General features: G+C 38.2%; 1 long non-coding RNA gene across 1 annotated transcript in view; it reads right to left on the reverse strand.

Moving 5' to 3' along the window:
• Positions 1–26,141, reverse strand: part of LOC121110691 — a 147,646-nt gene extending 121,505 nt beyond the window's left edge. Inside the window, exon 1 of the long non-coding RNA XR_005859591.2 lies at positions 25,677–26,141. This is a non-coding gene — a long non-coding RNA (uncharacterized LOC121110691). The remainder of the gene's footprint in view (positions 1–25,676) is intronic.
• Positions 26,142–27,620: the final 1,479 nt, after the last annotated feature.

Raw genomic sequence — 27,620 nt, forward strand, 5'->3', positions numbered from 1 at the left:
ACTAATCGTGCCCAGAACAAAGTCCATGTCCTCCTGCTGTCCTCCTGTGGTGCAGAAAGTTGTGGTTCAATGCTGTAAACCAGAGAGTAAGTTCCCACATGTTCCCAGAAACAGCAATGGAAAAGTAAACCCCCAAATATCTTCAGTCTTAAACGTGCAAGATATCACCAGCCTGGACACATGAATGTAGATTTGCAGTGCATTCATCATACCAGAAGCCCGAAAATCTGGACTGCCTCTAATGCGAATGCATCTTCTGAAGAAAACTGTCTCCTGATCTTTGGTACTACAATGCAGCATTTGTTTGCTTTTCCAGTGCATGAGTTCAAGCAATGGCTGCAGAGCTGCCACACCAGGTGTATGAATCCTTCCTTGTTTTCTGGCTCAAAGCTTGCTTCCAGAGGTATTTTTTCTGATAAGACTCAAGGAGATGAGAGGTGGGTGTTGCTGTGTGGCAATCAACATCACTGTCTGGACAATTTTACATTTGAAAGCATTTCTTTGGAACTGTTTGCCTTCAGAAGGGAGTGCTCAGGACTGCTTACTGGACTGTTTACTGGAGGAATTCCTGTACTAAACCACTTTGAAATAACTCCTGCTTGCTATGGGAGACTGGGGGATGATACCATTGTGTCCTGTGAAGACAAGATACAAGTTGGCGCCTCCATACTTCCTCTTATCTGCTGGCAAGGCCAGGCAGATGAGAACAAAAGGAGTTCCTGCTGAGATCCAAAAGCCAGAGGCTGTCACTCCAAAAAAAAGCTGACTATAAATAAGTTTGTAATGACATTGGAAATTGTTGCAATCATCGCTGTCGTCGCTGTGGTCACTGTCCTCATCAATGGAACAACACCCAACGACCCACCGCTACTGAAATCAGTGACTGAACTACAAACCACTCTGGACCCATGGTGGTGACTATCTCCCTCTTGATTCCTATAAAGACTCCTTGCTTCTATTTCCTATCTTTTCTATTGCCCTTCTTCCCTTCCCCTTCTCCCTGAATGACTAGGATTTGTAATAAACTGGTCAGACCAACATTTGAACCGTTGTTTCTTAATCTCATGCTGGGTGAGATCATATATCAAAGAACCTCCTCTCCCTCCTATAAATTGGAGTGAGACACCAGGTTTGCAGAGATTCCAGCACACATAAGAGTGATCAGTCACCTCTTTCATCTCTTAATCATGGTCAGTACAAATGCAGGGTGTGGGAATGTTTTGTGTCCCCAGATACCACCGTATTGATGTTTTCTATCAAAGTGAAAGTATATTATCAGGTGTAAGTACTGTTTCCTTATTTGGTATTTCTCACAGGCTAAATATCAGTATTCAAAATGAATTTAAAACCTGGAACTGCATAATCAAGACAAGGTGTATTGGAAATGTATGCTAATCTTTCCTCTCAGTGGAATGGGAAGTTTGAAATCATAAATGATCCTCATGCTTAATAAATAGTGATGCCTATTACACACTATAGGAGACCAGATTGCGCCATTCTTCCTCATAATGTATACTATCATCATTTTCAAGTGGTTCTACTGAAATTAATATTGCTTCATGGAGAAAAAAGTATGGCTTAAAATGAAGAAACCTAAAAAATATTTAATGTTGGTTTTTGGAGAAAAATAATAGTACCTCCTATGATCATTCTGTTGAACTGTATACTTCCACTAACAAGGCTTTGCCTAGATGCATATATCAAAATAAAGACTTGTAAAGTTAAACCAGCCCTGTATTACACTCAGTGTGCTTGCATTTGCTTTTCCAAAGGTTCTCTCTTTCATCTGAATCTTCCCAAAGCATGCAGCAGCCTTGTGTGCCCTGCACAGACAGCCCTCACACAGTGCACAACTCCTCAACTCCAAGGTTCTTTTTTTTTTTTTTTTTTTTTTTTTTTAAATGTATTTCAGATTATCCATACTCAAATACAGAAAAGCACACATCCTTTTCCTGTCAAAGCAGGAACTCTGACATAAATGAAAACAAGTCCACAGAAATAATGAGAAGAAAACTCAGAGTAGAAGGAGACAATATATGTGACTGACACATTAAAACCAAACCAAACTAAACCAAACCAAAACAAACAAATAACAAAACATATCCTCTCCTGCAGAAGTCTTGAACAAAATCTGCTCCAGCATTACAAGCAGTTTTATATAAGTAACAGCCCAGCCAGGTGCAGTGCTGATTTAGAAGAGAAGACAAGTTTTTTTTTTTCTCTCAGAATTTTTAAAAGGATCCAAGGGTTTTTGTGTCTGCATTAGTGTATGTCTGCTGTCACCCTGTCTGCTTTTGTCTGTTTGCTCTATGTTCATAAATCTACTTGCTCCAAGTACCTTTCTTCTTGAAATGTAGCCAGTGTCCATTTTGGCTTCTGGTGTGAATTGTTTCCAATGTTGACATTCAGTATTTCAGTAGACCTATCTATGTGGGTTACATGTTTGCATTTTACAAAATAACAATCAATTTTTATCTAAAAGGTACTCCTGAGTGCAAACTGTAGGAGATAATTGCGGGCAATAAGAGGTAATGCACATAGGAAAGACAGCAAATGAGACTCTCCACTGACTTACACCTCATGGAACCATTTTCATTAGCACAGTGACACAGTTTGATTTTTTTTTTTTTCCATCAGATAATTCCCAGACTGTTTTCCCTCTGTTTCATGTAAAATTACTAGATAAGATACATGACTACGGACAACGCCTTAAGGAAAGACTTTTTTTTTTTTTTTTTTTTTTTTTAAGGTAAATTATGAAAGAAACACAATTTTCACACATTAATATGAAAGGACCACTCCAGATTGCCCATTTATATGAAGATACAGAAAATTCACAGTTTTGTGGTATGTTTTGCAGCATACAGAAAAATGTTACTTTGTTGGTCCTTCCATTTTATCTGAAAACAGTCAACTACATAATTCAAATGTACAAAGAGCTTTAAAATGTCTACTTGTGCTTTCTTAGACAACTGAGTACAAAAAATTATACAGATATCTACAAGTACTCAAAGATGAAGGCTTCATGGTAATGATGAGGTATTTCTATTACTTCTCTAATTATCAAAACTTCAGCCTTTTGTCTATTTTGCTATTAAACATTACAACTTTTCTAAAGCTCTCTTTCCATTTATATCTTCTTCATTATGCGCTCTTCTTCATGTCTCATTGTGTTTATCATTCTTTCAAATATCATCCTTCATCATCAAAATCACACAAGTATTTAAATCTGAAGAGCCCTTTGATGGGTCATCCACCCATGTCATTCTTCCAGCATCATGTTTCCTCTTTCAAATTCTTGGTCCCAAACAATCTCTAATAGAAAAGTAGCTATTTCACTCTGAACACCTCTAGAGACAGTAACTCCCTAACATCCTTTGGCAGTTTGTTTCGTTGTCTTTTCATAGTTATAAAGTTTTTCGTAATATTTAACCTACATTTTCCTTGCAATAGCTCAGTCATATTACTCTGTCCTGCGTGACTAATGAGAATAATTTCCCTTGTCGCTTTACATATCTATAGAGAGCTATCACGATTTCTCTAAGTCTTCCTTTCTTTAGATTGAATATCCCATTTATCTTATTAACCTTTTTCTCCCCTCACAGATCTTGCTTTTCAAACCTTCTATCATTTTCTTGATCTTTCTTTTCTTTATTTCATGTTCCATTGCTCAAACGATAAAAGGAGAAGACAAAAGCCAACAAAAAGTGTAGGAAAGCTTTTGAAAACAAGACACAAAATATGAATTTGTTTTAATTTACACACACACACACACACAAAAAAAAAAAAAAGAAAAAAAAAGAGAAAGAGAGAAAAGAAGAAAAGAAAAGAGAAGAAAAGAAGTACAAAGAATAAAATATCCAGCTGAAAATCACCAGTAGGGGGGCTGATGTGTACACACATACAGGCTATGTGAGTAATTGTATGACTGTTCAAATCCTTTGGAAAAAAAATGTCAAGATCTAAAGCAGAAGGACTGAGATTTCAAAACAGAAATACAGACTCAAACAATCCTTTGCCTATTGAAATAATTTGTCCTTGCCTCAGCTGCAGGTCTCTTTTGATTTTTTTTTTTTTTTTTTTTTTTTAAGCTACAGTTTTGATGCTTTTGCTTCACAGCGCTACAAAACAAAGTAAAGAGAACTTTCTAAAAGTAGTGAGCAACTAATTTAGTTGTGTCTGACTTCAGACATTAGGACAGCACAACTCTACCTATGGTCATTTTTTAAGTCCACAAGAGCTGTGATACCAGATCAGAACAAAAGCCCACAGCAATGTACCTGGTACTGGCCAGCAGCAGGTGAATATAAGAGACAGAAAATGCTGTACTGGCAGGGTCTACTTGCCAAATCTTTAACTCAGAAAAATTTCATTTTAAATGGGTTTATTGTTCAGCTTGACCTCTGTAATTGGTTTGTTCCTTGTTCTATTGAGCTCATCCCTCACATTCCCTTGTGCAAAACTGACTTCCACAGGAACTCTGCTGGAACCATATGAATCATTTTCAATTAAAAGCATTACCACTGATGATGTTTAACTTGCCAAGAGAGATGATAAATACCATTTTGAATCTGAATGTTTCACTCCTGAAACAAAGGCAAGTTTTCTGTGACACAAACTGGGAGAGAAAGTAGACACGCTGTAGTCCTTTACTCTGTTCAGGATTACTTGGGAGGATTCATTTTCGTCTTTCCCCCTCCTCCAGGCTCCTTCAGTCCCCAGAAGAGCCTCATGTGAAAGACAGAAGAAACTGGAGTGAAATCACTACAGGGGACTCAGCTAAAAGTAATTAAACTGCTCAACCAGAACTCTTATTACCATTTTCCTTCACGACTTCATCCAGAAAACACAAAGAGTGAGCTGAAAGATAAAACATCAGAAGCATCTCACAATGTCACTATATTCTTATGCTAGATATTATGCCATTTATACCTTAGGCATGTATGTACGGGGAAATACCGTTTCTTAGGAAATTCTCCTATTAACTGACCATCACTCTTACTACAGGAGTCACTGAAAAATGCCAGTGTGGTAATTTTCCCATCACGTGCATTGCAATAGTGGCACAGCCCTATGGCAGGTTCTTCAAAGCAGACACAATTTCTCTGCTGTTTGGTTCTTTAGGGAGACTGAACTTTGCTCAGTGGAGACAGTGGTTCAGTTTGCATGAATAACTGCTCATTATTGCTTGCTAGGGGCTTATTATCTTTTCCAGAACTGTTAATGACAAGTGCATTACAATAGAAATTTCAAATAATTTCATTTTTGGAATAGAAAGGATGAACCATGCAAGAAAATATTTAATAGAATTCATTGATTTTGCTTTAGGAGAAAAAACCTGATCTGAGGTATTAATGGATAGATTCTACTTTCAAAGTGGAATTCAGTCTTTATAACAGAGGCTGCTTCAAAAGTGATATCTCCTGTTTATTTCCATGGAAACTGCAACAGATACAAACAGCACAACAACAGTATTGGATAGAGCAAATTCTCAGCTACAAAACACTGTTTTTCAATATGATCACCACCATTAGCTATGTGTTTTTGTTCAGCAAATGTTGATGAACATCAATAGGTTCCATTTTTTCTGCTTAGAAGAATTCCATAACGCCCCTTGTCTTCATATGTACTTCCATGTCAGAAGCTTTGTCAGACACCTCTCTGCTGCCATCTGTCACATGGCAACAAAATGTAATGGTGTATTGGTGGAAAGGTTCAATCTCTACTGCTATATCACCATCTGCCCCCAAGAATGTGGGCCAATATCATAAAATAGTAGGCATTACTTTCAGAGCAGCTTCATAGAGGTAGCTCAGTTGTATGTAGAAATATACCTCCCATGTTACTACCTTCAAGCTAACGGTTAACATGGTCCCCAGGATGGGCTATGACTGATGACATTAATTGTTTTGAGCGTTTCTATCTCACAATTCAACAATTTCAAGCTGCTATTCTGGTATAAGGAGCATTAGAGCTGCCACTTCTGTTAAATTAGACCTAGAAGAAAAGGACACCTCTTGTTTTCTGATTCCAGTTCTAGTTTCTAAGATATCTCTTACTCAGATACTCTGTATTGTTTCTTGATAGAAGCCCCAAAGATATTTAATTTGCCACGGACATCTGTGTGTGTGTCAGTCAGGAGGCTAGGCAGCTCTGCTTACTAGATGATGAGAGCAGAGATGAGTTACTCGCTTCCTACCGTCCACTGCACAGCCTAGTGCCATGGCATCCCTGTACTCACCTCTATTAGCTCTGTTTGACAGGACAGAGGTATGGATCTCATACCTTTTCCATTCTTTTCATGGCTGCCCAGTGGAAATGTAATACTTCACAGTTACTTCATAACTCTTTGTGACTACAGACATACAAAAAGTTCACAAATATGCAAATACTCACAAGCATTTTGAACAGGTTGATGTGGAACTGACCACTGACTCAGAAGGATATATCTTTTTTTAGATGTTTTCCGACTTAAAAAAAAAAAAGAAGAAGAAGAAGAAGAAGAAGAAACGGAGCAGGGAGCAGAAGTGTTTGAAGAGAAAGGTTGTAGGTTTGATGACCCAGTGTATGTTAAGCAGCTAAGGTGTCAAACTTGTTGACTAAGTTTTGTAAGAAATGAATCATGAAATATTTCTAATGAGGACAGTGAATCATTTTTGAGTATGGGGAACAGGCTTCACTCTCACAGACTTAGAAGCAGATCATTATAATTTCCAGAAAAATTAAATGAGGCCCAAGCTGAATAAAATCTTGATTATGATTTCTGTCTTCTCAAAGAGGAGAAGCTGAAACCATGAGTTCAGTACAGCTGCTCCATTAAGCAGCTGAGATGAGAGATAATTCTTGGGGATCATTTTTACTGATCTCAAATTAAAGCAGTATACAAGTCAGTTACCAAATCCCTGACAATTCCCTTACACCCACACCTTCGCTCTCTCTGATTAAAAAGAATGTTGGCATAACATTGCCTCTGACCTCCAAGTCAGTATAAAAGATATAACAGATTGTCTCTTTTTCTATGTATACAGCCTCTATCAAAGCACTTCATTGTTCATAGTAATTATGGAAGTGCCATCTCCAGATGACATGCAGCCTCATTCATTTCACAGTAAGTCTGGTCTTTCTTACCTCCAAACTTTGTCTTAAATTAGACCTATTATGGAATTGTGGGAGAAATTACTTGTGACAAATATGACATGTAATACAATTGCTTAATCTGTTTTGCAAAAGTGAGAATGAGTACCTTAGATATCATTCATGCATATTTGTAAATGTTTTTTTTCTTCTGAGGCTGCTTGTTTGTTTACTATTACTTATTCATAATCAGTGCCTTTTCACCCATCTGTTAGCTGAAAGGGACCTCAAAAGAAGTGCTTTCTCTGACTTCAAGATCCTTTTATACTGCCAAAGCAGTGAAAGGGGGCCTTAAGGTAAATGACAATAATCTTCTACCTCTATGTGCTATTCATCATTTGCTACTTATTTGTATTATGTGAGTCATCACGAAATGTATTGTTCCTTCTCAATGAATGAGGAATTAGAAGGTTTGAAGCCAGAGAATAACAAAGGTGTTGAGTGAAAAAAGTGGTGGTGTTTTGTTGCTCACCCTAAATTGAAGATGGAAATTGGCACAGCTAAATCAGAAAGAGCAGCAGTGTAGTCCATGAAACAAAATATAGACTGAGATATACTTTACATCAAGTACTGAAAGAAAGGCATGAAGAAAACTGCACCCAATACTTAGGATAAATTAGACACAGCTTTGATATGAATTAGGTTAAAATAATTTGCCATCCTGAAATAGTGACGAATGAGAGTCCCATAATTACTATGGTTAACAATCTGTTCTATTCTCTTTCTCTCATACTCATATATTTTAAGTGAAAATCTGGAAATCTGGAACCAGAGGCAACACAGAAAGAGCTTTATATTGAAGCAAGAGGAAGAAAGAAAGCTTCTTTCCCATTCCTTCCCCCTTCTGGAATGAAAATGAATCCTTATTTTTGAAATGAAGATAAGCATAATGACTAAAGAATATTTTAATACGTCTATCACTTTTATTATAACAAATGAATCCAGTTCTGGGCTCCTCAGTTCAAGAAAAACAGATATTTTCTAGAGGCAGTCCAGCAGAGGACCAGAAAGATGATGAAGGGCCTGGAGTATTGACTGTATGAGGAAAGGCTGAGAGAGCTGGGGCTGTTCAGCCTGGGGAAAAGAAGGTTGAAAGAGGATATTATCAATGCTTACAAATATTGAAGAGGATGGGGCCAGGCTCTTTTCAGTGATGTGAAGCAACAGAACAAGGGGCACTGGGCTCAAGGTGGAACACAGGAAGTACCATACTAGCATGAGGAGGAACTTCTTTACTGTGAGGGTGGCAGAGCACTGGAGCAGGCTGCCCACAGAGCCTGTGGAGTCCCCTTTGGAGATATTCAAGACCCATCTGGACACCTATCTGCACGACCTATTGTAGGGAACCTGCTTTAGCAGGCAGTTTGGACTCGATTATCTCCAGAGGTCCCTTCCAATCTCTATGATTCTGTGAAATATAAGCTGTTTCTTTTCTACTGGAATCAAATTCATTAAGTATAAATGGAAAAAAACAGTAAGCCAGGAGCTTTAACTTCAAATTGCCCTTTCTACTAACAGATCTCACAAGTTACATGGATTTGATATTTGTAAACTAAAAGGCATCAAAAAGATTTCCAACAAAAATAGATGAGCAATGACTCCAAACATTAAAAATTCCTCTCTATTTTCTTTTGCTGGAAAGTAATTTCAGTATTAAGTTGCACTCAAAAGGCTTGCAATTTTATAAACAGCAGAGGAAGTTATTCTGAAGAGATACAATTTTTCATCCATTCAGTACTTGCATATAACAATCTTATTTATAGAACCTTTATGGGGTAATGATAGTCTGCAATACATGTACTTGAGACAGTATGCTCCCTCCTGCCCCCAGCCTCCTCCTTTGGCTTGGCTGTTATGTCTACTCAGGACTGGTAACACTGTTCCGCTAAATTTCATGACTATAAGTCAAATACTATGACTATGAGTCAATGTTGTGATTTAACCCAACAGGTAGCTGAAACTAAGACATTCAATCATCATATTATCAAAAACCATAACCAAGAAAACTCTCCAAACTAAATGACAGTTTAGAAAGCTGACATTGATTTATTGTAGAGCTGGGTGCATGGGCAATTTCTTATTCTAACATGACCACCAAAAGACAAAAGGACACTAATTATATACATTAAAATAAAAGTAGCTACACAATTTCTGAGAAGAGCCCTCCTATTTCCAGGGAATCTAATGCATATACTAACAAATACTAATACATATCAGTATACTAATACGTATGCATATACTAATACAATGCTTCCATGCAAGGTACTGAATTGTAGTATCTGCTGGTATCACTCAGTTTGCCTGTACATGGTGCTGTTATTTACAAACAATCTGCTTTTTCAGCACATACATTACGCTTTGTCACTTCTTTGGCCCATACACCTGCTTATATTGCCTGCAGAACGTTCACTCAAAGGGGTACCACCCATGCCCATCTCACACACAGGGGGGCCTGCTCTGACCTCATCCAAACCACAAAGCGATCCATGTTCTGAACAGCAATCAAACTATTTAAGTCTTTGGTATTAATCTTATCCCATAAATAATGAGCAGCCTGAGAGCCAGCTCTAATTCCAATAACAAGACTGCATGTGATCTCCCCAGTTCCTTCTAAAGACCGTGAAGCTTCAGAGACTATAGACTCAGAGTGGGTTATGTGGAATAAATAGTGGAATTGACTTATTGAAAGAAGGTAAATCTTCAGGGTGGAATGTGGTGGATAAACCATTCCCTGACAGTTCCCAAAGCACCATGACCTGCAAGCTTAGCTGTCAGCAAACACCACGGGAGCCTGGTATGCTGACCCTAAGTAAAAAGTAACATGGAGTGTGGAGCAGGGTGGAGGCTCCATGGCAAAGCTGGGTGATTGTCATAGGCAACTCCCTTCTGAGAGGAATGGAAGGCCCTATATGTCAGCCTGACCCTACCCACAGGGAGGTGTGTTGCCTCCCTGGGGCATGGGTCAGGGACATTTCTAGGAAACTTCCTGGATTGATTCACCCTCCTGATCATTACCCCTTATTGACAGTTCAGGCTGGCAGTGATGAAGTTTCTGAGAAAAGCCAGAGGACTATCAAGAAAGACTTCAAGGGACTGGGGCAGGTAGTTGATGGAACGGGTGTGCAGGTGTTTTCTTCTTCTATACCTTCAGTGGCAGGGAAGGATACTGAGAGGATCCAAAAAACCCACCTCATAAATAAATGGCTTAGATTGGTACAAACACAGGAATTTTTTTTTTTTTTTTAATTTTTTTTTACCATGGGGCAATTTACTCAGCACCTGGCACAATGGCTGCAGATGGAAGTAGCCTGTGTCAAAGGGGTAAGAGGATCCTAGCCGAGGAACTGGCGGTACTCATTGAAAGGTCTTTAAACTAGGTATGAAGGGGGAAGGGGACAAAATGAGGGCCACTGGGGTTGAGTGGATAGTTTGAGGACTCATACCAAACTTGATGGGCGAAGAGGGTGGAGTACAAAGGGATGGAATAGGGCAGGGGGATGCTGCTGTTCTAGGGGATCCTAGATCCTCTATAAAGGCAGTGAGGTGGAAAGCCCAGCTGAAGTGCCTTTATACCAATGCACAGAGTCTGGGAAATAAGAAGGATGAGTTGGAAACTGTAATACACTTGGAAAGTTATGACCTTGCTGCTATCACAGAAACATGGTGGGATGACTCCCATAACTGGAATACTACCACTGAGGGGTACTGGCTCTTTAGAAGGGATAGGTAAGGTAGGAAAAGGTGGGTGAGTTGCCCTCTATGTCAGAGTAGATAGACTGTGAGGAGCTCCCTCTGAGAAACAGTCAGGAACAGGTTGAGAGCCTGCGGGTTAGAATTAGGGATGGGACTAATAAAGGCCAGCTGGTGATAGGGGTATACTACAGGCCACCTGATCAAGGGGAGACTGCTAATGAGGCCTTCTTGCTTCAGATGTGGGAGGCATTGTGCTCACGAGCTCTCATCCTGGTGGGGGACTTCAACCATCCAAATATTTGTTGGAAAGACCACACAGCGAGCTGCAAGCGGTCCAGGAAGCTCCTGGAATCCACTGATGATAACTTTCTGGTTCAGGTATTGGACAGACTGACCGGAGGTGAAGTGTTGCTGGACCTGCTGCTCACCAATGAGGAGGAGATTGTTAAACATGTCAAGGTTGGAGACAGTCTGGGCTGTAGTGACCACATCCTGGTCAAGTTCGTGAGGGATGGGATCAGAAACAAGGGATGCCATTCAGAGGAACCTCAGTAAACTTGAAAGGTGGGCCCCGGTGAACCTAATGAGGTTCAACACAGTGAAGTGCAAGGTTTTGCACTTGGGCCGGAGAAACCCCAGATATCTATACAGACTGGAAGGAGCAGTCCTTAAAAGTAGCCGTGCAGAGAAGGACCTAGGGGTCCTGGTGGATGAAAAACTTAACATGAGCCAGCAGTGTGCTCTGGCAGCTTGGAAAGCAAATGGTATCCTGGGCTCCATCATGAGAGGGGTGGCCAGCAGGAACAGGGAGGTGATTGTCCCTCTCTACTCTGCTCTTGTGAGGCTCCACCTGGACTACTTTGTCCAGTCTGGAGTCCCCAGTACAAGAAAGGCAGAGCTGTTGGAGAGGGTCCAGAGGAGGGCCACAAAGATGATCAGAGGGCTGGAGCACCTCCCCTGCAAGGACAGGCTGAGGGAGCTGGGCTTATTCAGCCTGGAGAAGAGAAGGCTGCAGGGTGACCTCATTGCAGCCTTTCAGTACCTGAAGAGAGCCTATAAGCAGGAAAGGAGTAAACTTTGAAAGGGTAGTTAACAGCAGGACAAGGGGGAACGGTTTTAAGTTGAAAGAGGGAAGATTTAGGTTGGATGTCAGGGGGAAGTTCTTTACTATGAGAGTGGTGAGGTGCTGGAACAGGCTGCCCAGAGAGGCTGTGGATGCCCAGTCTCTGGAGGTGTTCAAGGCCATGTTGGATGGGGCCCTGGGCAGCCTGATGTAGTATTAAACGGAGAGGTTGGTGTTCCTGCCTGTGGCAGTGGGGTTGGAGCTTGATGTTCCTTGAGGTCCCTTCCAACCCAGGCCATTCCGTGATCAACACCACTGTCATAGCAGCTGTGAAACAATGGGTCATCACTGCTAGTGCAGATTTCTGTGAGCACAGCACGCAGGCTCTTGTTCATCACTAGCAGAAACATATAGCTAACGGTCATGACTACATTGAAAAATAGCATTTTGTAACTGAGAATTTGCTCTATCAACTAGTGTAATCGCACTGTCTGTATCTGTTGAAGTTTTAATGAAAATAAATTGGAGGCATTATTTTTGAAGCAACCTACATATAAAAATGGCGTAAGAGAGAAGTATTTTAGGGGAAGATACCATCATACACAAGTAGAACCTTGGCTTCTGGAACAGTCAACAGTCTGAGCCTCTCTTTCCACACCATAGGAACACATATTGGGTAAGCTCCATTCAGTTACATTGAGTGCTTCCCCTGGGAAACATAGAATACTCTACAGATTTATTTCAGGATTTAATGTGTTTGTGGTTGGCCTTATTATTCACATTCTTCATTACTTTCATATGCTTTGCAAACAGTGTCTTTTCCACTGGCAATTCAAAAAAAAAAAAAAAAAAACAACCCACAATCTGTTACTTTAAGGAACTGTGCTGTTCACTAATCTAGCCTTGCAAGCTCTCCTTGGGCACAGCCAAACTTCTTATGTGTTTTGAGAGCCCATTCAAATGCAACTGAACAAATTGGTCAGGGTGCTATTTGTAAAACTATGATCATACATATATTGAACACAGCTGGACTTATCACACCAAATTCAGCATCACTCAGAATCTATCCTCAGATATCAGATGGGCTGGGGGCAGCCGAGCTTAAGTTGGAACGTAAGGGAGTTTATATTCTGCCAAGCTTCTCTACCCTTTCCACACAACAGTACCTTCTTGGTAGACTCTGATAGAAGGCCTGCCACAGTTGTATCACTACCAAGTATGTGGAAGGTACTGATGACTGCCTGTACCCTTCATTTTAGGACTCATTACTATGAACTTCTTGTCCTACTTTTTATTTATTTATTGCTGCTATCCTTTCAACGCAGTCAAAGTAATTTTAGAACCTGTGAGGCATAGTAGCATTTTTTTAATAAGATTTTTTTAGTAGACGTACATAAAAATACTGCTTGAAACTTAACATTTCTTTAAAAAAAACTTTAACAAAAGTGGATTGGGGGATAAAGTATTAAAATAATTCTTTAAGTACACAGTTCTTCTCTATTGTTTATACAGACTACTAGAAATGTCAGAAGTCAGACTAAAAAATGAGTAAACCTCATTTTGGAAGCAAGTGAAAACTGACATATGGACCTCTGGCACAAGGTCAAGAGAACAGTCATTTGTTGTCTTCAGACTAAAGGAAATCCCTTCTTTCTGTTGAAGAACAGGTCACGCTTCTGCTCAGTGTTCCTCTGCTGAAATGAACTAATTTTGCAGGTATGGGTGAAGTAGCAATAAAATAATGAAAAGCATATACCCATCAAATAATACAGAAGCCCTTAAGCTACAGTCAGTTAAAATATCTGCCTGGAAAAAAAAAAAAAAAAAAGTATTAAGAACTGAAATGCCACCTCCAAAGAATTAAGATTTCCTCTCTTCAAACTTTGACAAGTAGTAAGATCACTGCCCACATAGGTTCAGGTTTGCTGACAAACACTTTTTAGAGTTAAATTTGTTTTCTGTTCTTATAAGACATACTTTTTTTTTTTTAACATAGTACTGCACATGAGGTATTCGGAGACTTGCATATGTATGCGTAAGATGGTTAGTTTCAGTGACACTCCCAACTCAAGCAGGGAAGAAACTTGGTGTGCTTTATTGAAACAATTATTCAGAAAGGAATAATTCGTGCTCATTAACAGCGTTAGGCTGACAATGCTGGAAAAGAGATATAAACACAGGCAGGAGCACTCTGAGCCTCACAAGTTTGCCTCAAGAGCCTCCGAGCTGACCTGGAAAGTCCTTCAGTCTCCTTCCTTGGCCTGTCTCCTGAGATTGCCGGTTGGGGCACCAATTAGTGCCTACTTGGCAGTGCTTTAAAGTAACTCGCACATCTCTCCAGCAGGCTGTGAGCTGTGGTGGAAGAAATGTGTTTAATAAGGATAAGGAGCTGAATGGGAAGAGAATGCGTTCTTTTAAAGGTGAGCAACTCAGCTCAATTTGACCCACATGAGTACAATGCTCACTTGTCACAGTTGTAGGGGCAGTAACAGCTAACTACCAAAAAAGATATTTCCTTTTTTTTTTAATCCCTCCAGATTCTAGATTACAAATACTAGTGTTTAATTACCCCTACCTTTGTCCACTTCTAATACCATAAACTTTCCTATGCTAAACAATGAAGAAAAGAGTATGAGTAACACCCTTCCTTTTTTATCTTACACTATTTACTGCTCACCTCTAAACCTAATCTTTTCTGAAAGAGGACTAGATTTCTGTTGAAATTGAATTCAGTGACTCCTTCATTGCACAATTTAATTACTATTCATATGATTTAATAGAGACAGGACTCATAAAACTGATTTATTGTATTATTATTCTGTTGTGATTATGGAAGATGTGGGTATATTCATGAAGTCTGAAAATTTAAGGTAAGCTTAAACATCACCTCCTTTACTGCGTATGACAAATGTAGAGAGTTTTTGTTACAGCAGTGAAATGCCATTTCATGATATTTCCTACTGTAGTGGAATTCCAAGGTCACAGCCTGAACCAATACACAAACATTTGACTGCCTGGAGCAAGGGGGGTGAGGGCGAGGGGGAGCAAGGGCACTGCATTCCTCAGCTCACCCCTTTCTCCAAACTGTTAATGGGAGGGGTGAGTTAATTTCTCTTTAATCTTTCCCTATAGCACCTGTTTCTCAAATAAAGGCTCTGTCATTTCCTTTGTTTGCTCTACACCTACCATAGTGTTTTTACACAGCCTCTGCTATCTTCCCATAGATAATTTTATATCCAGACGGTTATTTACAGTACAGTATTCATAGAGTTAAAAAAAATCACTACAAGACCTGTACATCTCAGTCATGAGGAAAAGATGATGAACATCAACTTGTAGAAATATAAGGCCATTTGAAAACAAGTTGGCAGTCTCAATCAAGTTACGGGTGCACAGGCTTCCACATTAAGTAACAATACCAGTAAGAACTCTATTGCAAACCCTAGCTGAGATGCCAACGATTTAACGAACGTGGGGGAGGTTATCATGAGAGTAGGATAAAACACAATTAAGGGGAAGAAGTTTCCATTACAGTTGTTATCCTGTAAATAAAGACAGGAGTTTGGAGGGCTGTCAGCTTCACATGTTTCCTGTACTTTCCGAGTTCTGAATTCGGTCTATTTATTATTAAATCATACATGTAGCTAAGCTTTCCTTGCAGAATATTGTACCCAGAGATTATTTTGTAAATGTCAGATAAGCAGAAGAAGCAAAACTGCCTTGTCCTGGTGTAAATGAAGTGCTGCAATGAACAAAACTTGCAATCAAAAGTTTCAAATATGCACGAACTAAAGAAGATCATTAAGAAATGACTAATTCCTAGGATATCTTTTTGTTAGAAGAAGCCTAAAAAGAGAGAATAGGTGACATAAGTATAAAATTTAGGTGTAAATGTTATCAGGTAAAAGGGAATCACATATAAAAGCAGATGATTTACAATAGTATGCAGGTTAATAACCGTACTGCAGTAGAATTTTTAAGATCTATTGAGTTTTCCAGACAATATTCTACAGTTATGGAATTATTTATGTAGTTAAGAAGACACGCAGGCATTGGCTGTCTACATACAAGATCAGCCAAAATAGTAACAAACAAGAAAAATCTTAGTTGAAAAACACAAGCAAAAGTGGGAAATTTTGCTGTTTCCAAGGTACTGCCTTCTTACTAGAGAGGTGGTGAAGAAGTCTTTCCTGCAACGTACAGCATGAGACAGAGGCTCTGCATCTCTTTGGACTGCAGAAACATAGCTTCCTAATCAGTTCCACCACTAATTTGCAATAGAGGTTCATACTAATCACTCGTGATTATAGAAAGCATGAGAAGAAAGATCAGTATCAAGTCTACCAGTTCTTGCTTGTGCATTGGGCTGCTCCAGTACAGAGCTGCCCACAGAACTTTGTTTAGGAAGGAAAGGATCTTTACTCCAACCTGAGGTCCCATGCTAACAGTTCCTATTGTGACATCCCTCCATGTAGGGAGACTTCAGAGAGTCTATCTCAAGCATCTCATGAAATAGATCATTTAGCAAGTGTCCTGCAACTGGCATTGAATGTCTGGGCTTTTGAACTGTGTTGCTAACAACAGTTGCATCTTACAGTTTAAATGTATTCTGTAAAACTGTCATACTTTCACTTCCCTGTCTTCATCAAGCTCATTGCAACTGTGCGACAAACACAGAGGGATGCAGAATCCTTATGAAGAGGGACAAAAAGAAAAAAGAAAGTCCTGAAGTGAGATACATTTGCTTTCTGTGTTGTTCAAGATAAAAAGATTACTTAGGGTGAGATAGAAGAACACTGAGGGAACTATTAGATGACAGTGAATGACTTCACATCTAAGATGCTGCTTTCCTTGATAGCAACAAGCTTGTTTTGTACAAGAAGATAACTTATGACTGATAACTAAAGATATTCATTCTTCAATATTCCTATTAGAATTTCAGAAACTCTCATTCTGATCAGGATAGCTACATTAGGCACATGAAGAGATATGGGAGATATTCACAGAGTTTAACTTCAGCCTAATGAACTTAATTATATGGATAAATTAGGAATCACAGCCTGGTGAATCTGCTCTCTCTGTCTCAGGGGATGACAGAGCACTTAGTAGACCCCACTTATGCAGTCAATGGGTTTTACTGAAGAGCTTCATGCTAAAACCAGTGAGATTTTAGTCAGACACAGGTCCAGAGGCATACATGTATTGGTCAGCATTCTAGTCAAGGCTAAAGCTTAGAGGTGAATGCCAGATTGAAACAGACTTTATTCTGCTTGCAACTATACCTGTTGAAAAAAGTCCACCAGCAAATATATGCTGTGCTCAGAAAAATCTGTACATCTTTTACTGGCAAGTGTATATTAGAGAAAGGAAGCTGTCTTCACTAATTTCTCTGGAAAACAGTGCTCTAAATTATGAGAAAAAAATGAGACAATACACAGATGTAATTAATAATAAAAGGGAAGGAGAAGATTAAAGTGCTATGTGAAGCCACCCTGGCTAGTTACGTGGCCAGTTTGATTGTGCTGAGATATAATAAATATAGAGTGACACCTTTGTTAGAGTTAGGACTTTCAATGGCTCCCTAAGGTAGCTGACTAGGACAGCTCAGCACCCCAAGACACTTGTAAATTTCCAGATTAAACAAATGGTGTATTTTATTTGAAAGAGGATATTCTGATACTACTTTTTAATATTCAACTCCTAGCATCGCTTCTGGACTGCGTGGAGAGGAACAATTGCCACTGGGAGGCTGATCCCTGCCAAGAGCACGCAGGGCAGAGCTGTGAACAGAGCCAGGGTGAGAACACAGCAGTCAACAACAGAGGCACAAGGCATCCTGATTGTAACCTGAAAAAAGCGATCTTTGCGGCATTCAGAAGTTAACAGACTAGGGCTATTGATTTACATGCACTTTAGCACTCACTTTGGCCCTGGTTTGTACTGTCTGTGCCAGTTTCCACAAAGAGTTGCAGTTTCAAACAGAATCCGGTAATGTTTTACCTTTGTGTCCGAGTGCAGAGTGTCACATGTAAGCAGATAAATAAATTAGTTTTTGAACATCTGGATGGTTTTAGGCACACGAGTTTCATCACCGGTGTAAGAAGACAGTAGTGCTCATTCCATGAAACGTACTCTGGTAGTCTGGGTTTATACATGACCTATAGCAGATATTTTTGCATCTTCTACTGGTTTCGTCTAAGGCTTTTTTTTTTTTTTTTAAATAAACTCTCCTCTCAGCAAATATCAACACACTCCTCAGTGTTTTGGTTTGGTTAGAAAACAGAGAATATTATCATGGGCCTAAGCCTGAAATAATGTAACAAGCTCCCTGGTAGGATCTGATAATTCATGACCAAACAGCAAGTCAGCAGTATCTGTACAATTTCAAGATTACAGCTGGATCCCATCCGACCCATACTGAGCTCACGCAAAGTCTGTATCCACCTACTAAATATTAAGCTGGCAAAGCTTGACTCAGGCTGTGATTGAATGATGCAGCCAACTCATCTTTAAAGTAGCTGATATTAAACCAAAAATGCTGCAGCCGCATGCCACAAATTGCTTCTCCCTTACTGTCAACTCTGTGAGTTGACAAAGCCACTTTGCCATCTTGTCCAAAACATTTGAGTACATGCTGGCAGGCTTTACGCTGGGTCACAAGACTTCTGCTTTCCCATAGCCAACGCAAATCAGATATGAAAGCACAAAAATGATACATACTGTTTCATGTCCCCTATCTAATGTGATAACACAATTTTGTGCTCATTTCTGTAACGATCCACATTTCTGATGCTGGACCATCCACCCCATTCAGTATTTGAGAGCACAGAACTCTGCCTCACTCTCAGGGTGAGATTTTCAGAGAGGTTTGATGTCCTCCTAGTCCTGCAGTAAGTAAAGTTAGTTAAAGATTTACGACTAAAATCACTGCAGGAAACTTCTGAAAAGTCTGAGTTTTGCTTCTTAATACACTGGATTCAACCCTCACTGTCAACTCTAGCAGAGCTCATTACACACAAAATTAAGCATTCTGTGAAGGGTTACTTCTTGAACACCATGTATCAAATATGAATATAGCCAAAAGCAGAACTGATAGAAAAATACCTTTTCCAAATAAACCAGTTTTTTATTCCCTCAGTTTCTACATTTAGTATAGCTGATTTAGCCAACAGAGTAGATAAGATGGTTGACGATTAGTAATATAACTCTATGCAGTTCTGGAGAGCTGAGTTGCCCAGACATCGGAGAGAAGAATCTAGACGTCTCAAAACTAGCTTCACAGCAGCCAGAATGGGCGTCTAGAGAGGCCTGAGATGGAAAGAAGGAAACTCTTGCAAAAGGGTACGTCTCAAACCCTGCTCATCTGAAAGGGTTGCTTCCTTTCTTATCACCATTCTTTGCACAGCCCTACACCTTCTTCTAGAGGTTAGCACACAAGTGTAGAGTAAGTGATCTTAATCTCTCTCAAGGTGACAAATAAGCTCTCATTGTCTTTCTTGTGTGCAACACTTGAGTTCTTTGTGCATAACCTGAAGGAACACTAAATGCAGACCCTCCACTACACAGACTATCCTGGCTTGAAGGAGAGGTATTCAAATAATTTTGATTCTTTTTGGAAGAGGATGGAAAACCTACTGTATAGGGCAGGGTGGGCTGGTACTGCTTGAGCACAGAGCAAATACCACTGTTTGTATAAAGACATCACTGAGAAAGAAAGTCCCAAGCTACACTGCTAGTTGCATTTACAATTTTTGCATTTGTGTCTCTTCTAATTAGTACCAAATGTTCCCTGAAAAATCATCAACTGCCCAGATGTTTTAAAATGTTCTCCAACTCATTTTTTTCCCATCTCTGATCTCAGTTTAAGTCTGTCATCACAGTTTGTAAGGGCTCATTCTGTTTCTACTGTTTCTTTTTCTGCATTTATATTCCTTTTTTTTTTTTTTTCCTCACATGTAATCTCTTGACATACATATTAGTGGTTAATCTGTAAGTATTTGCTTTGGGGAAAAAAAAAATGCAGTGAAGAACTTCAGTTTCTTCACTTGGCTTAGTTTTTTTAAATCATGTATGGGAATCTCTTTCACAATTTTTCAAATTTCCAGTTGTTGTCTGATACAGCTAAATTTATGACTTCAAATTGAATAACAACAAAGACTATCATGCAACATACAAGACTAAAGGATTTGTATTTTTGGAACATTTCCCAGAAGACAAAATAAAATTCTCATTTCCAGTTGTAGCTTTCCTACATTTCTCACCTGCCATCATGAAATAAGTCAGGATCTTGCTTATCCCCAGCACTGTTTTGTCTTCGGCCCTAGTTTCTGAGCATGCCATAAAAACATCTAAGACAAAATACAGTTTGAAAGATGTTCTAAGTGTATATAGCAATACTTATCTTTGGAAGATTAAAATAAAGATAAGAAGGCATATACTTCAGCTAAAGTAACTGGACAATCTTAGATGATTATGTTACCAAACGTTGTCCATTAGAGTCTCTGCATTAGCATTTTAGATCTTTTCAGGAGGGCATCACAGCGTGCATAGCCTGAAAACTTACAATTTTCAGTACTTTGAGTTGTGGAGTTGCCTCTGAGCATATGAACTTGATTCCTTTCTGGAAAAATCTAACTATGAGATGTACCCAAAGAAATATTATTTGTATGCTCCAATTTCTAATGGAAATTCAGTCCATGCAACTAAGAGCAAGTGTTTAACAATACTCTTCTGAAACTAAATCTAATGTGAAACATACAGTGTGGACACTAGGAGAAGAGCACTAACTCTTTCAACAGCCTTACTATAATGCATTACTTCACAGTGAAGACACAGCTTTATAAAAATATGAATCTCCTCTGACCAAAACAAAAAATCAACCTAGTGAGTTAGCTCAAATACAGAAACCACATGGGATATGACTGTAATTATTATAATTTCCCATTGTTCTCATGCTTCATTCAACCTTATATCAGGTTTTACAGCTGTTCTCCTCACAAAGGAACAAACTTGCTACTGACAGGTTCTTAGCAATACCAGGCAAAGCATTTGCAGGCAGGCCAATAGTCACACAAAGATTTGAACTCACCCAACTAGCAAAGATGCTCTCAAGCTATGCAGCACTTCTTCTCAGAAAGCAACCCAGATCCCAGAAACATTCTCCCTCTCATGGTTGGCCCTTATACAAGCACGGGGAGGCTCTTCCCTGGGTCCACCCCTTCTGGTCACCTGGTGGGCACAGGTGAAAACAATTTGCCTGTGCTTCCCAGGCCAGCCACACTCCTTCACCAGATGCTCAATCACTTGCTTAAGCTGGGACCTAACAGTTCACTTACAACAGCCCTAGGTGGTAGAGTGCTGCTTTTATACAAGATCTAAAAATCAAAGTCCCATCAAACCAAGTGCCTCTACATTATTTCAGTCATGAAGAAATAATACAATTATTCTTCTCAAGATAACTGATGTCTCATTAGTGTGTATGTGATTATCCCACAGAATACATTGCTAGAATACCTGCTAGAAGGAGCCTTGAAAACGTTTTCTTTAAAGTCAAATTATATAATCAGTAGGAATTTAGTTAGTTAGGTAGTTAATATTAGCAGAGCATATACTTTAGGGAACAGTTTATCTCCATAGAGGCTAGAATACTTCACCTCACTGTGGACTGAAAATGGATTTTGTGTTTCTTTTTGTACTGAAGCACAGGTTGGAGGCTAGCTTACCTTTCTTTCATAGCTTAAGTCATCGCCTGAAGTCAGAGATAGGATGATGGAGCTGACTAAGAAATAAGATGTTGAAGCATTAAGACTTTAAAACAACTTAGTTTTTTATCCTCTCAAACATTATTCCATTTCCTAAACCATTATCTGCTAGCTTCTGAGTTGCTTATATAGACAAATTACTATCAGCTAGACACATTATACATTTTTAAATTTCAACCGGGCAGCTAAATACCCTTTTAACTGGAGAGTGTACTATGGCTTTCTCTAAAGACTCAGTTGGCTTCACAGCATATAGCTAATAAGCTATCTAAAACTATATCAGTGAAAAGAGCTCATTGTGATATGTTTTATTCTATCTGTGAAGGACTCTTTAAAAACTCTGATCAGTATCTCAGTACTATCCGTGAACAAAAAGAGACATTGACATCAGTAAAGTATTCAGTTGAAATATTAGAGAGAAAAAGACTTGTTAATGTATGGGTTTCTCAAGGAGATGACAGCTGCTTGAAGAAGAAAAGAAAAAAAATTAAATCAAGAGAAAACAAAAAGTCATTTAAGTCCAGATAGAATGGAATGGCACAAATAAATACATAGAAAAAACAAAGGTTCTTTTTAGCCTAGTTTCTACAATAGACAAGTGCACTTCTAACTTCTCTCCTCTTAGTATATTCACTAGTTAATGAAGGAAGGAACTGTCTCATAATGGTCATGAACTTACCACTTGTAAGAACAAACAACTCTTTCTGATGAGAGTAGATACTTTGCGTTTGATGCTGTTCTTGTTCCACTACTCTTCCTGCTATAGCAGGCAGGCAGCTATTTCCTATTGGTTGGTGTTGGGAATTTCACTTTTCAGTTAGCAAGAGTATGCAAGAAAGACTATTTATTTCTCATCAAACACAAAAGGTAATTTAGGATCCCCAGATAAGAGAGGAATTTCTGCAACCCTTCCAGAAAAAAATTACATATTTGTTGAGACAACTAAATAAGAATCACCAAATTTCTGGCCTTCTTGCACAGACCATTCACTGTGGAAAAAAAAACAAACATAGACCACTGTTAAAAATAAATGTCCCTCCAGATAGGTGATTATGTATTGGAACATATACAAAGGCCTGCTATGATGTTTTTAAGAGTCAAGAGTAGCTATTAAGTTTGAATGTGAATTCAATTAATAATTTGAGGTATCTGAACTCATTCTATTTCTTATTGATCAAGTGACCAAGTACCTACTGCTTTTGGGAGTTTCTTATTTATTTCTTGCTGAGAATGTTGATGGTAAGCAATTCAAGTACCCAAGGTCATGAGAGTGCCCTTTTTGCTGACTTATCCATTCATTACGAGAAAATGCTTAAAGGGTTAAGCTGAGCTTGTGCGGATCATCAGCGACACCCAGTGGCTTTTTTAGGTGATCACAGGTGTGCAATGCGAATCCATTGTAGTAGAGAGATCCAAACTGAAGAGGACGTTAACTAGCTGCCTACCTTTCTTGTCCGGGTTGATCTCTCACTCTGTAAATATATGTATATATAATTAAGCATTTATTTTGCAACACTGTTACACTTAACTGCATAATTTTCTTGTGTGGAACCCAGTTTTTCCAAGCGTGCCTTGTCTGTCACCTTAGCACAAGCACAAAATGGAAAGAAAAAAAAAGAAAAAAGAATGTCTTCAGAACTGTCTCTATGACCCCAGTGTTCTAAATGAAAGCCTAAACTGGATGGGGAACTGGAATACCAGCACTGAAGCAGAAAGTATGGATAGTTTCTATTTTGTTACTTCATGAGATTTTATTCATTCAGGATTATTCCTTTTGGTCATAAACAATGAGACCTCATTCCAATTTTAGACTTAAAATCTGCCGCAACAGGATCCATGTGATTTGTTTGTTTGTTTAGTCTTAGACAAAATTAGTTACGCTGCCATTTATTTCTGTCCTTCTCAATTTCTGTTTCAGCCTCATTCTACGTGTACTGCTCTGTCTTTGTTTCCCCAGGTAGTTCTCATGCAGTATGAGGTTTCCACTTGCAACCAGTCTTCTCTAAATTGAATCAACCAAGTATCCTTCACCACTCCTCATAAGTCATGCCTTCTAGGATTTTTATCATCTTTGTTGCTTTCCTTTGGACACATTCTAGTATTTTTATGTTATTCTCATATTGTGGAACTGAAAGCTGCACACAATACTGAAAGGTTAGTTTTGTTACAAGGTTCAGATTAGGAATCTTCTTGTCTAACCAGTGGCCTGCACTGTAACAACCAAAATAGTGCACTGTATAATATACACAAAGTGAAACAGAAAACTTGTCCATTTCAACTGACCTCTGAATTAAAACCATATTTTGTTGCCTCCTCAATTCCTGAATAAGCAAACAAAACAAACCATAGAAACATGTTTGTACTATAAATATTTCCCTAGTCATTTCTCTGAATAGTCATGAATATCTAACCATCAATCCAATGTTCAGCAGCACGAAAAATGAAGAAATCTGAGTTATGACATAGACAATACTCTTTGACCCATACTTAGTATTTGAATCTTACCTAGGTTTAGTTACACAAGGCCACATACACCAAAGCATAATCATTTTCTCTAACCAAGATATTTTGTAATAAAGACTAGATGCCAAAATGTTAATCTGGCCAGCAGACAATGAAATGCAAAGTATTAATATCATTTTAATGGGTAAATAATGATACTTATTCAAAACTAGATCATGAAACAATATGTTTCTAATACAGCCATGAAATAATTTGTTTTCTTTTCATGTAAAAACTACCCCAAGCCCTGGGCTCTACAACTTAACTTAAAATACATGTCATAAACAGAAATACAGGGTAACAAATGGAACGGTATTAAACTGATCAGACAAGTACTTATTCTTGTGACATGACTATTGATTCTTACTAATTATTTCATGCTGTCTGGCAACACAAAAAAATGAGTTTGCACCCTTGCTTACAACACCAATTAGACATGCACAACTTCAGTCTATTAAAAAATATTATAGCGCTGAGAATTCTTCATCAACATTACAGTGTGTATCTCATATGTATAACAAGAAGACGAAAAAGATTAAATTTCTAGAGTAAATCAGAAGGCTAGAATATCTGCTAATACAGAAAAAACATAGAATGATAGAAAATAATTCTGCATTTCTGTCAAAGTGATAATTTTATTTAATGCACAGACATAATGTTTTATTTTATTAGCAATGACTATCGAGATAAAAGTAGGATTGAAAAAAACTAAACTGTTAAGGGTGACAGTAAAAACATTAACACAGCTTTTAAAATATTAAGCAGGACTACTTTGAACCTTAGGTCTAGAAACTGAATAAGACATATAAATTCATCTGCAAAGCAGAATAGCGTGAAGGAAAGGAATACATGTAGATCATTAAAACGAGGCATACATTTTTAAACATTTGCTGTTGTGCATTTGTATTATATCTCTCAAGTTCTCCTAAATATTTGCTCAGAATTGTTTCTAAAAACTAAACACCATGACCAGTTCTGAATGAGAAAAAAACAAATTTTTTTATGTAAAATAGATGGCACAACTTCAAAACACAACTGGAAACACTCTCAAAGACTTCCAAGGGATGAAACAGCATCAGATGAGAGAACCTCAGGGATAGTTTACAAAGATGTTTGTTCTTCAATCGCTCTTTAACTTGAGTAAAGTAAAATTTTGTGACTTCAGCCAAATGCAAAATACCTCTCATCTTAACAAAAGCAAGACAAAATTCCCTTTTGTATCCTTTTTTAAAAATTTTTCTTTTTCTTTTTTTAACACTAAATAAGATTTTTTTGCTATAACAAAAGCAATTCAAAATATGCACTCAGATGAAATTCTCGGTAAGAATGGAACATTAGTCACAAAACCAGCTTCTTTAAGCATAAGTAAAGTTAACTTCATTACTGTCTTCTACATTCTCCATGATAATTGTCAAAATCTACATCAAAGTTTCCACATTTGAAAAAAATGTGATCTTATTTATTTATTCATTCATTTTCCAGGAAGGTACAAATTACTTTGCTATTGCCAGTAAGGTAAGTACCTGAGTTGTAAAATCACAGGATTTCTGCTTGTCCGTTAGTCTGATCTCCTGCATAATACAGTCTATCCACGTTGCACAGATTCTTTCATCTGTCGTAAATATTCATACTTACTAAAATCCAGATTGTGTCTTTCTTATTGAGTTCATTAAAGTTACACTGTACAAGTGACCCACTTTGTGAGGAAAAGTGAAGTGGTACTCCACGGGCTTGATTTACCATATTTCCCTAGTTTCATGTCACCAGATTCTATCTATGAGGTCCTTTGAGAAAACAGAGGGCAGAATCTGCTGCCAAGAAAAGGAAAAACAATCTCTAATTTGTATCCTATGCCTGACCCTTCTGCTGAGACGTGCATTCATCTTCATTTATAGTCCAGCTTACTATACTGTAGTTTGACATCTTAGTGTCTGAGGCCACAGCGCAGTTTACTGTAATGCCAAAGTGGAAGTGAAAGAGGAAAAAGTATCATTTTATCACCAGGTGGAAAGATGAGCAGAATGCGGTTTGACAGAGTGCTCAATATGTGTGCTGCAGAATATTGCTAAAATGGCGGGTCTGTTTCTCAATATAATGATTTTCTTAATCATTATATGTTTCCTAATATAATGTTTCTTAATATAATGATTTTCTTGTACATAACTCTCTACTTTTCAAAGGCAGGCCTCAGGTTAGATTCTACCATGTTGAGTAAAAAGTAAAAAAAGAATGGTAGCTAACTTTTAAATCAGATCCATCACTCTTTTTGTATAAGAAAGGTAACTGAATCTAGTCCTTAATTAATTAGTCATTACATTATCAAAAATATTCAGAAATTGGTGAGTTGACACCTACAGCAAGGATCATGTAGTCCTGATGCTTTCTTTCACTGTTATTCTTTTGACTTTTTTTTTTTTTTTAACCTCTTCTTCAGTTTCATTCTTCGCTTTATAAGCAACTTATCTAGCTTCCCTATTTCCTTTGTAATAGTTAGGGGAGAAGGTGAAAGTTCAACCCAATTTCTGGGTGATTATTATTTCTTGATAAAAGGTATTCTTTGGTACATAATAGAATAACCCAGACAGAGCCAATTATCTGTCTCACACTGAATAAGAAAATCTTCCATTTTGGTCAAGTTTTACACACTGAATGTTAATCCTATTGCTTTTTGAAAATCTAGTTAAAATTCTTTTATATATATATATATATACACACACACACAATTGGTTCACCAGCCCTACATTTCATTTGCTTCCCAGTCATGGGGTGACAGAACTTTCATGCACTAGGAATTAAGTAATTAACAGACAGAAGGGATGAAAGAGAAAGGAGTACAGAGTCACAAATATCAATTTAGCATCTGACTCACTTCACACTCATTGAAGGTTAGGTATTTGCAAACACTGAATTTTTATTCTGGAGGACCACAGTTGTTGAAGTATATCTTGGTATACAGGGCGTAGTAAGAGTCACAAACCATGGGCTGAAACTAAATTTTTCTTCAGCCAAAATAAGGCCCATATGAGACAAAAATTCATTTGTGCTTCTTATAAATATTTTTACAAAGATTTTTGGAATTTGCTGAAGTCAAAATACATAAAAGTATGCCTCACCCATAGCTACAAGGAAATGCACGTTTTCATGAAAAATGCTGGATTATGTTTATGCATTTTACAGCTTTCTGCTGCAGATACAAAAAAAGAAACAAATATAGCTCTGTGAGTTCATATTATTATTAAATGAATGTCATTTTTTTATTATTTTTACTTTACAAGCAAACAGACAAAATATATTAGAAAGATTTAATCACCCTCTCTGTCTATAAATCAGAAAGCCAACTTGTATCTATCAGGGATTAATTTTTCATGTATCCTCTTACTCAGAAAAGGAGAAAATATTCTTGATCTATTCTCCTTAATGAGGAAAATCAAACTCAGACTTTCAAAAGCATTAAGGCATCTGGGTGT

The sequence above is a fragment of the Gallus gallus genome, chromosome 4 (assembly GCF_016699485.2).
Source record: "Gallus gallus isolate bGalGal1 chromosome 4, bGalGal1.mat.broiler.GRCg7b, whole genome shotgun sequence".
NCBI lineage: Eukaryota > Metazoa > Chordata > Aves > Galliformes > Phasianidae > Gallus > Gallus gallus.